General features: G+C 41.6%; 1 protein-coding gene across 3 annotated transcripts in view; it reads right to left on the minus strand.

Annotated features, from left to right (window-relative positions):
- MGST1 (microsomal glutathione S-transferase 1) overlaps nucleotides 1–14,157 on the minus strand; it is a 92,264-nt gene that overhangs the window by 36,829 nt on the left and 41,278 nt on the right. The gene's annotated exons all lie outside the window — the stretch shown is intronic.

The following is a 14,157-nucleotide window of genomic DNA, read 5'->3' on the forward strand; positions in this document are numbered from 1 at the left end:
CTTTAAAAAATCATGAAGAAAAAGTCCTCTTCATCTCCAAATCCCTCATCCTAGTACATTTGCTGCTTTACAAGATTGTTCGAAACAAGGTTCTCGAGGTACTGTCCATGTTTGGATAGAACCTGCCCACACACACCTTTCCCATTCACATAATTATCAAATATGTTTTAAATAGGTGTGGAATAAATAATTGAAACATCACCTGTTTAGAGTAGAACATAAATCAAAACAAGATAAAGCAAAAACATTTGCAAACGTGAGTTGCTAACCTGCTTGACAGAGGAACAAAAACAAAAGCTCTTTTGAGGAAATTCAGCATCTCCCATTGGTAAGTATTTTCAAGACTTCTGTAGAGATCAAATAGACGTTTTGACCCATTCGGTATTTTAAGGGTCTCATTTAGACACTTGTCACCTGGCTCAAATAGTCTCTCTCAAGCAGTATCAACTGGTGTCCTTCTCTTTGTTAGGGATGACCTTGCTGGTCATTCTAATACAGGAGCCAATATAGCAGATATTGGTGCTCGGCATATTACACAAATAAACCTTATCATTTGGAAGCAACTTTGGTTGAAGGTGCACCCCGAACAACAAAAGGAACCTGTTAATACTTGCTGGGAGAGAGTCAAACGACAATTATCTTGGTGAGGACCTTAAAGTAACAACCAGCTCGAAACGTTGACACATCTCTGGTTGCAATTGGATTTGAATCACATTGATAACACTGCTAATGCACTAAAACACTGGACTGATGATTATTTTTGTGCTTTTATGGCCAATGTAAATACTCACATCACAATGAGCACTGAATATGCACTAACAAAGAGTGGACTTCTGTTTGCCATTCTAATGCCACATTAAATGTGGTTGAAGTAGTGGAAATAAGTATAGTTTTGATTCACCAGCTATAATGTATGATATGTACCTATGAACAAATCCTACAGGACAATTACTTTGTATAACCCTTAATAACTGGACTTGGATTCCAGGTGCTCTTGATCATGAAAATAGTACTCCATTATAACCTACACATAGCAGGTCATTTCCAAACCTATGCACCATAAGCATAAAGAAACTCTGACATATTCATTATCACTACTATCAGCAAACATAACAATGAACTGGAAGGATGATATCATATCTTTCATACAGATGTATGATAAAATGTGCATCCAAGAGATTTGTTAAAACCTGCAAACAAATTGTCAATTATAAAACATCTATGGGGGGTTTCACAATCTGCATTTTAACTCGATTATACTACAGGAACAGGATGCTGTCATGGGTGATTGTGCACTCTACAAATCTGCATAACATAGCATACAGGGTAATGTCAGTGGCAAGTTAATCAGACTATACCCACATTTTAGACATTAAATTTTGGTTGATCTAAACTAATGTATTGTTTAAATGTCTCCTCAAAAGCTTGGAAAAATGATAACCCAGTCTACATTTTGAAATAGATTAATCAACAGTTACCTAAAGATTCAAATGCGAACTTCATACTTACAGGCAACTTCAATGATTTATTTGAACCAGCCATACTACTTACTAATTGGATAGTCTTAAGAACTCAATATTTTATATGCGATTTGTGACATGATCTTGATCTTCAGGAGAAGAAACCAAGATATACTCCATTTTTGGCCTACAAGTATCACGTTAACTCAATGGAACAGAAAAAGTAAGAATTTCCCCAGAGATTCATGCAGAAGAAACAAAATACTCTGTAAAATGTAAGATGACTCAACTACACCCTGGTTACTCCTTATTATCATATTCCGTCAGGTAACCACATTCAGGATAATGGAGCACAAGGAGAGAGATTATTTTCCACAAGTCAACTCTTTTGGCGGAAAATAAAACAAAGTTGTAAACAAATACGTTTCTGGGTGACTCTGAAAGCCTAAACGTTCTTTAACTGGTTGCATAGGCCTATAGAGAGTTATGCTGAACGTAAACAACAAAAATCATCAGATTCACTTTTTTCCCTTATCTTAGTGTGACATTTTGTTACTTTGGGAGAAGTTGCTTATTAATTTTCCTAGGCATCGGTAAACAAGAACTTTGACAGGGACACACATCAGTGTTCTCTGCATAAAAACACTGAATTCAGAACCAGCGAATAAATAGTAACTGGTATAGTAATGATTTGAGGTATCAGAAAAGAAGTAATGAACTGTCCAGATCACTTGGGAAATCTAAAGGTCAGGAGGACTTGAGATCTGCTTTAGTTGCAAAGAGAAGGCTGTAAAGGAAAGATATTTTGCAAGGCAAAAAAGACAGTTGAGGCCCGGCAATTTGAAAATGTAATAAAAAAAGACAAAGCAAAATTATACAAAGAGGTTTTGGTCTTGGACAAGACTATTTGACCAATCTTACAAACATGAGTTTAACACAATATGTGCAGAGAATAGGGTTGAGTTTGTATATGTATTATAGCAGGACATTGATGCTGGGTCAAGTTTGTATCTGCATTATAAATAAAAGGGGATCAGTGCTTAAGAACGGGTTATGGTTCAAACAAATACTTGCCATCCTAGTAACTGAAAAAATAGTAAGGTAAATTTTGAAGCAGAACATCATGCATGACTCCAGACCTGAATGATGTTCCAATTAATACCTTCACATCTGATTCCAAATGTTTGTCTTGTCCTCTAACCCTATTTATTTCAACATACAGACACTCCAAAATTCTTGGACATTTTCTATTCTTATCCCAATTTTAAGAAAGTGAAAATAACAAATGAATCAATTGCCCTCCTCCATACAGAAACTAACCAATATGTTAAGACTATGTTGAACAAGTTAGAATGCTGGTCTGAGGAGGCCAATACATTGCCAATTCTCCATTATGGCGTCAGGAAGTGACGCGAGATCACAGACAATATAATGATAATGAATATTCTCACCCAGAAAGCAATTAAAAGAGTAAAGAGCCTTTATGTTTGCTATATGGATTATTGCTCAGCGCCTGATATAAGCAATTGAAGGCCGTTGATGGAAAAATGGTTGATTGGGGTATCCCGGTGCATTACCAAGGGCTATTCATCAGCTCTGAGGGAGCAAATGAGTGAGGATTAAAATAAGAAATGGAACCAGAGTCTCGAAAAAATCAGCCATGGGTGCCTGTTTTAGGCCTTAAATACTCCCTTTTATACAAGCTATATACTGCTGACCGGAGGGAGGGAAGGGGCGCTTATATGCAAAATAAATAATTTTACACCCAAACTGGGCCTCCTCCAAGTACCATTGTTGCAATATGCAGGTGACCTAGCAATCACAGATGCCACAGAAATAAGATTACAACGATCTCTTGACACTTTAAATAATAGCAACCAAAATAATGACATAATCATAAATATTAGTAATGCAAAAATGATCATGTATGGAAAGAAAAAGCACTCCTACTCTTGCAAACTATCAACATAAACTAGAAAGTAGAAATATTCATACCAGTATTTGTGGGGGTATGGCAAGATAAAAACAATTGTATACATTATGAACCAAGGAGGCTCTATTTAAAATAGATAAGTCCTTCAGCCATCTCAGCTTCAAATGTTTGCTCCGGTGAGGCCCAATCAAGGTAGTGATCACCTTTGAGAACAAACGAAATAATGACATAGAGAAAGTCATGAGGACATCTCTAAGATATGTATTTTACCTTACTAAAGCCACTCCTCGTCCGCAATTGTACCTAGAGTTCGGTTTGTTAATGTCGGCGCACACTATCAATACACAATGTGTTAATTATTGACTGACTAGGGACTAAGGGAGGCCAATGAAGGCACAATAAAGTCCAAATTTGGGCTCAGATGAACACTGTGTCAGATCAGAAATCTTTAGGGGCAGCACATTTAGAAGATCGGTCAAATGAACTTTGTTATTTTGAATTTAAAAAAGGATGAACGATGAAAGTAATAGCTAAGCCAGCATCTTTTGGAGACACTATTCAGTTAATACGAATGCTTAACTCTGTAAAATCTCTTATCTACTGCTTGCAACATGCTAAAAACTGAGCATCAACTTTAGTCACAATAAAATTCTAGTGTAAGATCACAATCTGTAAGATTCTGCTTTCAGTTTCTGACTATATTTGAATGAAGGACTGACCGGGGCATTAAAGTGGTCCCTTATAAGTATTGCAGACTGCATGAGTATAAACTGAAATAAAAAAGGGTTTCTGGTAAAATATTTATAAAGCGCACTATGTTTAGGCATTATGGCACTAAGAATGCTCATGCTGCTATATAAAGAGATGACTACAAAAAGTCTCTGCACAAGAAGGTTTCCAATGATTTCTAAATTGAAGAAGATTTTATTCCAAACAGAAAGGCAGGTGCTAGGAATTACATGTCCTTGCAGCCATGAAAGCATATTTTCTACCCCCATAGGTATTAAAATGAGGGCAAGGGACAGGGTGCAGAGAGGCATGAGCAGAAAGCATTGCTATATTGAGGATATTTAAAGAAAGCATAATAAAATAAAGTGGATTATTAATTTGGGTAGATGGGATCCCACAACAATGAATAAGGCCACAAACTTGTTAATTTAGCTTAGCATAACGTTTCAATAATTTAAACCTGCACTCAAATGGCAGGTAGCTATACCATAGAGCAGGCAGGGTTAATTTAGGAATATTTTTAAAGTATTTAGCTGTAACAAAACAGCCACAAAGTCAAAGCATAACAGAGTTATAATCCCAAAGCCAATCTAGAGAAACAGATACAAATTGAACGAATACAATGACACCAAGACAACAACAAAATGTCATCAGGTGAACCAGCAATATAAAGTTTTAAAGTCTTAAGTCAAAAAGTGCCAATAAAAGGTAAAGTGTCAATCAGTAGTCACTGCTCATGTTTGACTCGGACCAAGTCATGATTTCAGGCTGACTGCTTTGAAGTGCAATTTTGATACACTAACTGTGTCAAAGATTTTACCTTATGACTTATGGCCTGATTTAGGTTTTGGCAAATGGGATATGTTTTCATGTCAGACCTGGCATTCTGGCGTTTTTTCCCCATGTATTTTTGCTCCTGTGTTTTCTACTGTGTGCTGCATTTCGGCTTTGCTAGTGTTAACACTCTGGGCACTTTACCACTGTTGATCAGTGCTAAAGTGTCGGTGCTCCCTGTGTAAATTGTGAATCTGATTGGTTATCCATGATTGGCTTATTTGACTTACTGGTAAGACTCTAGTAAAGTGCACTGTGTGTGCCCAAGGACTGTAACTTAAATGCTACTAGTGGGGCTGCAACACTGATTGTGCTACTCACATGTGTAGCCCTGCAACCATGTCTCTGACTTAGCACTGCAGTGTCTGTGTGTGCAGTTTTGAACTGCCATGTCGCCCATGCAAGTGCACCCACTTGCTTGGCCCAAACCCCCCCTTTTACAACATGTAAAGCACTCCTAAGGAAGACCCAAGGTAGCCCCATGGGCAGGGTGCAGTGTATGTGAAAGGTAGGACATGTAATGAGGTGTGAACTACTTCCAATTTAGTTGTTTACTATTACAAGGACTATCACTCCAATAGGTTATCATTTTTAAAAATACTTCTTTTAGTGATGTTGTTTTATAAACTGCGTGTTTGAAAATGACACTTTTAGAAAGTGGGCTTTTTTTTAGTTTACCATTCTGTGCCCCTCCCTGCCTGTGGAATCCACATCTGAGGAAGGGGGACAATTGTGCGGTTCACTCTAGACAGTCACACAAAGGGAGCTGAAGTGTGCCCTGCATAACCTGATGTCCCATCACCAGACTGATGGGTCTTCCTAAGCTAGAGTGGTGGAAGGAGTTGTCACTGAAAACTGAATAGGGATTTGCCTGTCCCCACACAAAGCTGTCTCCACCCCTCTGTAGTGTGTCTGGACTCAGGTCATGGAAAGGCAGGGTTTCTATGCACTACAAAGACTTTACTTTGAAATTTTCCAACTTCAAAGAGAGAAACTGTTATAAGTACTGGAGCTGGACACGACACAGGATGGAGCATGAGGAACATGGCGGTGGTGGGCTGACGCCGGTCGCGGAGCTCTGAGGCGGCACTGCGTGTTACGGACAGCGGTTTGAGAATACCGGCAGTATAAGGGGGAAGGCGGCTGCGTTTCCATCCCTTACCCGGTGAGAGGACGGAGGTTGTTCTCCCCCCCCCCACGAGGTGATGTCCTTAATCCGTGTCTTTTCTCCATAGTGATTGAGGTGGCTGATGGTGTCCAGAGGCGGCGCTCCACAGTGCTAGGACCTTGGGGAGGCGGATGGGTCTCTGCTTCATTCAGGAGGTGGGGCGAGTGCTCCAGGAAGGAGGCTTGCTACAAACTCGGTTTGGAGGACGACGGTGGAGTCTCTGGTGCAGAGCCCAGGCTGCTCTTCTACTTTCCCAGTTTCGAGGGTCAGTGTACGGTGGGTTGCAACATTATTACTCACATTCTGCTTTGCTATCGGTATGGAGTTTCCAGGGGGAAAAAGCTCAACTGTGGGACTGCATGGAGCGAGACTCTTCTGTGGTTCATATTGTTAACCCCTCGAGTGAGGAGGGGGGAGCCTTACAGGTATTTGATAAACAAGGTTATCAGCCGAATATCTTTGTAAAGGACAGTCATAAGCAAACTCTTTGCGCTACAGTGAAACAGTTGATACCAGCACTCGCTCAAAACAAAAACAGGTATCAGCTAAGGTCCCAGGAAGAGTTGAGGCTAAAGGGGGTATTAGACTCTGTGGAGAGAGAGGGGCCGATACCGCTAACCCCATGTAAAAAGAGGAAAAATTTGGGAGGTGCTAAAAGAGCAAGAGGTCCCAAAGTCCCTCAATTATCTCGGAGGAATACTCCATCACTTAAAACTTTTTTTTAAATTATGGAGCATGTGGTGGGTCCCGAGGTGGGTCCGCCGCCTGTATTAGAGAGGGTCATAGCAGCAGAAGAGTCTAGGGCACCCCCCTAGTTTTAGAAAATCATTATGCTCCCTTGGAAACTATGCTGGATGCAGGGAATCCTGATAGTCTGGGTGAAGACCCTGTTGGTAATTTGGCCTCGGGCTCTCTAGCAGCTACATGCAATATTCCTCCTTATTCCCTTTCCGATTCCCCTTCAGCTCCAGTAACCCCACTGCCCCCGCTTTGTCCTGGGATCCCTCCGGGGAGACCAGATTCTTCTCCCCCTTAGGCTGTAGATCAGGCTGTAGATCAAGTTCTTTCGAACTTTCCCCAGATTCAAGTTTTGGCCCAGCTTAGTCCACAGGCCAAGACTCAGGACCATAGTGGACTGTTGCAGTCAGCTTGCTCAAATGATGATAGGGATAGGTTGGGCTCTTTATTTCAATCCTTAAGAGGGGATCTTTTGAATAAGTTTGAAATCTCTGAGACCAATCAAAAAAGTATTCATGACAAGTTCGATCTCTTAGAGTCAAGGCTCAACGACATCTGAGCTCAGACGGGATCACTAGAACTTAAAATCACTACACTTTCAGAGTCCGTGGTAGGAAACTCTAAGGATATTGACGCTTTAAAGATGCAAAATCGCTCTCTTATGATGGACTTGGAATGACTAGAGACGCAATCCCGCAGGATTAACCTTAGAATTCTGAAGATTCCTGAAGGGGAGGAGATGGAGGATATTAAGGGGTTTGTATATAAACTCCAACGCGATGGGGTCTTGAAAGACCGGCCTGATATAGATCTAGAGGCAGAGATACAGAGAGTGCATAGGGACCCCTATAGGCTCCATCCGGACAGGAAGGCTCCCCAGAAGATTCTTGTCAACTTTCAGACTTATAGCGTCAAGGAACTGATTCTGAGTAGGTGCTTAACTAGGTCTACTCTCCATCACCGGGCCAATCCATATCTAATACGATCTGATATCGTTGGGAGAACAGCCCAGAGACAGTGGGAGCTGGGATCAAGGATGCCGGAATTAGGATCCCTTGGAGCCCAGGTCCAAATGAAGTTCCCGGCTCTCTTGATAATTATGTCGAGGAACAAAATGTACAATTGAAGTCAACCAGAAGATGTGGATGACCTCCTCTCCCAGATGAAACAGAAATAGAAAATAAGGGGCACGGGTGATGACTAGGGGATGGCTACAAGGGGGGGGGGGGACAGGAAAATGGGGCGAGGAGGTAGAGGGAGAAATAATAGGTGGGGAAGAAAAGACATGGAAACTTTAATATGGAGGGAGAATGGGGAGGAAATATTAAAAAAAGGGAAGGAAGGAAAAAAAAAGAAAGTTGATGGTATAGTTGCACGTGGGGGTGGTTAAAGAGGAAATTATATATGATAATTTTTTTCAAAAAGAGGAATATATATACATGAATAGATATGAATAATGTTATCTTCATCATTCAATATATATATTATGTTTCATTTCTACGTATAGTATAGAGAGATATATATAGAAATAATTGATTTATATTGACAGCAGGTTTGAGGAGCTTTTGTTTATAGTCGCCCTCCTCTTCCTCCTTTTTTTTGTTTAATGAAGACCTTTAATCTTGATTGTGACAATGCGCGGTGTTGCCTCGGTAGGGGCTTCTAAAGGCGATACTAGTGCTTGGTATGAAGGGAGGGTCTATAGCTGGGGGGTAAAAAGAAAAAATGGTCCTCATATGTTGCAAGATTGTTCTATTTTTTCACTACTCTAGATCTAGGGAAGCCTCGGGCTAGCTCAGGGTCATGAACACACTAGTTAGTTTAAAATTCCTCTCCTGGAATGTTAACGGTTTGGGGAGGGATCGAAAACAATCAAGAATTGGTGAATTTTTAAAAAATTCAGAGGCCAACGTGTACTTGTTGCAGGAGACCCACCTAGAGGCTAAAATGTGCGAACAAGTATTTGCTAAATTGGGTTGGGTCCAGAAGGTTTTATGTTCTAGGCAGATGGGATGCACAAGAGGTGTCGCAATTATTATCAGGGTGAATAAGGGGATTAACATTCTGAAATGGGACACCGATCAGTCTGGCAGATGGCTGGTGGCAGCCCTCTCTATAGGTAGGGCTCCTTTCACCTTTGCAGTGTACTACGGTCCGAATGAAGATAATTCTGGTCCTTTGTTAAAGTTGAGGGCAAGTCTATTTCAGCATTCTGCTCCTGTGATACTAGGGGGAGACTTCAATCTGGTCTTTGATAAGCAATTGGATTGGACCTCAAAGGCTAGATACTGTGCTCCTGCTAGTACAGCGTTGATACTAAAGAATATCATGAAAGATTTTAACCTGCTGGACTTGTGGCGAGCCAAATATGGTGACAAGAGAGAATACCCATTTTACAGAAAAAAATATAAGCAGTACTCTAGAATTGATTATTTTTTGGCCGATCATATTATGCTTTCGGATATTGTATAAGTTTCTTATATCCCAATAGGTATCTCAGATCACTCGGTGGTGGAACTGGTAATTAGTTTTAAGTCTAAGTCGATAGAGCTTAGGTGGACCCTGGATAGAACACTCTTACTAGATGAATGTGTAAGATTGGAGTTAAAGGAGAGAATACCTATTTTTTTTCTGACTTTAATATAGGCTCCTCCACCGAGCAAGTAGTTTGGGAGTCTTTTGAGGCTTACTTAAGGGAGTTATTGACCTCTCAAACAATATGTTGGAGGAAAGCTGTTAAAAAAAAGACGCTGAAGACCTTAAGGTTATAAAGGAGAAAGAGTTAGAACTGCAGCGGGCTGCTCTGACAGCCAGGGAGAGTATCCCAAAATTGGAGAAAGAGCTGTTGGAATTACAATCTGTATTTAAAGCCAGCAGTGATAAACTTATTAAGGAAAGATGGGAGACCAGCAAACTAAAGAATTTTGAATATGGCGAGAAATGTGGTGCTCTCCTGGCCTGGAAGTCTAGGACCGATAGGATTAGAAATAATATTAAGACTTTGATTCAGAGTGAATCCGGATTATTGATATCAGAGGATGATCGGTTCAGGGAGGTGGCCAGGGGGTTCATGAAGGGGTTATACCAAGAGGACTTCAGACTTGGAGCAGAGGAGCATAATGCGTGGTTAGCCATGAGAGAGTTGCCTCAATTATCGGAATCAGATAAGATCTTCCTGGCTAGTGAAATTACGGAAGGCGAGATACAACTGCAGTTAAAGAAAATGAGCCGCTGGCCCGGATGGGCAGCCAGTAGAATTATATTCCGATAATCTTGATACAGTTATCTCGGTGTTGAAGACTCTCTTTAATAGGATTTTCCTATCAGGGGACAGTATCCCTCCCTCTTGGTCTGAAGCCACCATAACATTTATAGACAAGCAAAATAAGGACCCGCAAAGTATTGAGTCTTATAGACCTATTTCATTATTAAATTCCGATCTGAAGATTTTTTCCGTGATACTGGCTTTTAGACTAGCTAGAATTATTAAAACTATTATACACCCAGACCAGAGAGGGTTTATTCCTGGGAGGCAACTTAATGAATTAACATTTCAGGTGATTGGGGCTATCGATTATGCCGAGGAGAGAGGGTTGCCACTTACCATCATAGCAATCGATGCAGCTAAAGCCTTCGACTAGGTTAATTGGGCGTACCTTTGGGCCACCATGACTAGGTTCGGTTTCCCATTCTCTTTTTATCGAAGGAGTCAAATCTCTATATAAGAATCCTCGAACAAAAGTTTTAGCGAATGGAGGCCTATCAGAATGGCTCAACATTTCTAGAGGTACCAGGCAGGGTTGTCCCCTGCCCCCCCTTTTGTTTGATGTTTATATTGAGCCCTTTGTTTGTTCCCTTAGAGCATATAGTCTTATTTCTCCCTTTAAACTTGGAGGGTTGGAACTTAAAACGGCGTTGTATGCGGATGACCTCCTTCTATATACTTCTAACTATGCTCTTGCAATTCCCTTGCTATTTGAACTGGCGGAGGAATTTAGAAGGGTATCCGGCTAAAAGATCAATAGGGAGAAAACGGATATAATGGGTGGGAACAATCTAATTCCCGTACAGGGGGCTAAACAAAAAATCAGGTATCTGGGAATATATCTCACCCAAAAACAGAGATATATCAAAAATTACTTTGGAAGATAGTTGCGAAGGAGGTGTATAAGCATCCGCTAAGATGGGGAAGTCTGCCTCTGAACATATACGGGAGAGTAAATTTGGTCAAAATGACCATTCTTCCCAAAATAACATTTCTTTTGAATTCGATCCCGCTTCCGCTTTTATTGGATTCTACGGATATTGCTTGTCTCCAAGGGAAGATCGGCTCGTTCATTTGGGCCACAAAATCGCCCAGGATTGCCTGGAAGAAATTGAGGAGGTTTGAAGGTTGGCGGTCTGGGTTTACCTGACTTGTTTTTACATTGTCACGCTTTTCACTTTAAGAATTTCAGGATACTGGCTAATAAATTGGACTCCTCTTCACAGGGCCGTCTTTTTCAGGCATTGCTTCACGACCAACCACAGGGTGTAGGACATTTTCTTTTTAAATTCGGCAACCAAAAGTTTTATAAAAGAGTTTGCCTTAAGATCTTACAGGCTGCGCTTAAGAACTGGGGATACGTCCGGAGAGTATTGGGGATACCTTATTACAACCTACAGGCCCCAATTTGGGACTCCCCTGGCACTCCGGAATGTCTTCTAGACCAACTGTCGCAGCCACTTAAAGTAGCTGGGCTAAAAACTTGGGGCGACTTATGTGTAAATATTAGGTTGATGGACTGGGAGTCCTTTGTGAATTTAACCAACGGTTACTTTACCAGATTTAAGTTCTATCAGTTGTCTGCGCAGTGGGCAAGACAAGTTTGGGGCACCCGAGATGGCACCCTGATTCCAGACTCCATCTGTAGAGGGGGAGCCTGGAAGAGGGAGGTCTCTTTCTGGTACAGGACACTTGCTGGTGAGAAGGATAGCTTGATCTCTGAACTTAAAAATCTTTGGGGTACTGTTTTAACCAAGAATGTTGACGAGCTACAGATAATTTGGACTGATGCTTTTATTATGTCCCAGAGAATAATCAAGCCGGCAAATCTCAGAAGGACTCATTTGTTTACAGCCTATAGGGTATGTTAGACACCAGCCAAATTATCTAGGGTAGCAGCTATTACTGTCCTAGATATAAACACCCAGCCGCTGATGACCTACACATGTTTATGGATTGCCCGGAGATTATTAGATACTGGGTGGCAGTTTGTGGTTCCTTGGAGGAGGTTTTGTTATCACCAATCACCTGTTGCCCCAGACTGGTCTTCTTCGGCGTACCTCCGGGCTATCTTATGAATTATGCGTCTTCTCAATTTCTGTTCTACGTGATAGTTCTCGCTAGAAGGGAAATCGGTAGAGAATAGAAGTCGGTAGCTCCACCTAGATTTGCCAAATGTTTAAAAAATATTTTGTTGGTCAGTAAGTCAGATATGGCCTGTGGTGGAGAAAGTGCCAATAACATCTGGTCAGTACTCGAAGCCTGGTTGAGGATATAGCAACGGTCCAATGATTTTGCCAGAGGTTTGTGGTCCAGTCCTTCCTGGTATTTGTTTGGGTCCATCAAGGTAAATGTGATTTGGCCAAGAAGACAGCCTACCTCTGGATTAACTCTGTAGGCCGCACACATATCCAGGGGCGGAAACCAATTTTATTTGTGTGGAAGGCACAGAAAGATCCCATCTAGAGAAATTAATTTTCTGGTGGCATGTATGAGGACGAAAAAAAAAGTACTGGAGCTGTGATTACTTAACTGCAGAACTCTTCTGGACTATGAGTAGATTCTGCCAAATGAAGGGCTGGAGAAGCTGTAGGAGGTCAACTGCCATTCTGCTTTGTGCTGTGTAATACTGCCCTACTGCTTGCTGCTTCTATCTTGGACAGTGAAGGGACTGGACTTTGCTTTCTGTATCCTACTTCTAAGGTTCTCAAAGGGTTTGTGTGTGCTTGCCTTCAGTTAAGAAGTCTCAGGGCCAACAAAGACTTCACCTGCATCCCCTGATGTGAGACCGGACCTACCAAGTCGTGCCAATCCCAGTTCTGGACCAGTGGATGGTGGTTCACTGCTAAGGTCTAAAGGAAATCCATTCATCGACCTTCAGTGTCTATTTTTCCGCACTCAGTAATGCCATGCAGTTGAAAAACCAATGCTTCACTGCTGTGCAGATGAAGAATTGACGCAGCTCCTGCCATGCGGCTAAAAGATTGGCACCCACTCCAACTCCAACGCATGCCATACTGTGCGACTGAAGAAATCGATGCATCACCTGCTTCACAGCAAGAAAATTGACATAGTGCCTATTTCACTGCAGCATCGACCAAGCGCGTCCAGATTTGCATTGCACCTGTGCGCCAAGTTCTCCATCACCATAGGCCTGCAGTACAGACCGGAGGCAGCGTGTCCGGAAATGGATAATTCACCTCCCCTTGCTGTAAGGAATGGATGCAACATTTCCCCTGCCGTGCAGAAGGAACTGATGCCTCCATCATTCAGGGACTAAGGAATTGGTCAACGCTTTTGGTTTCCGGCATCCTTACCTCCCCAGCGTCTATTTTCCGTCTTTGTTTTGGACGCATTCTAGGTACTTTGTGGTAAAAGTGACGCATCCATGGTTTCCTATGGACTGAACTTGCTTAACCTTTTAAAAGCGATATCTTTGCTTATGTGTGTTAGATTTTTTCCATGTTGGTCTTATTTTACTTAAAGATTGGTTAATTTTTCTAAACTGGTGTGGACTCAGTTAGTATGTCTATGTACAACGGCTTTACACATTGCCTAGGAGATAAGCCTGACTGCTTGTGTTCAGCTACCAAGGAGGTGAGCAGGGGTTATCTTAGATGTTTAATCCCCCTACCTTGACTAAAATAACAATTCCTAATTTGACAGTGTGCAAGTCATTGCCAACTAGAAACCCCCATTTCAAACTCTTCGTATCTGTGATGGAGTACCCCATCCGCTAAATTAGGCCCTTAGTCTCGGAAATGGAAAGGAAATCCTCCAGTGGGGCAAGTTGGAAGGCTATATTTGCCAAAGCCTCCTGAAGCTGGAAAGCCGCTAAACAAGGCCATGCTGAAGCCGTTGGTTTTGGTGGCAAACGCTCAGAGCATTAGAAATAAAAACTCTGTGCCAGTCGAAATCTTAGCACTGTGTGGATACTTTTTGTGCTGTCACCCAGTCAATATTTCTTTTTATTTCTGTTTTTAATTGAACTCAAACAATTCCAGCGAGGCAAGCCTGATGCTGTATCTAA

This window comes from Lissotriton vulgaris, chromosome 1_1 (genome assembly GCF_964263255.1).
Source record: "Lissotriton vulgaris chromosome 1_1, aLisVul1.2, whole genome shotgun sequence".
NCBI classification, from domain to species: domain Eukaryota; kingdom Metazoa; phylum Chordata; class Amphibia; order Caudata; family Salamandridae; genus Lissotriton; species Lissotriton vulgaris.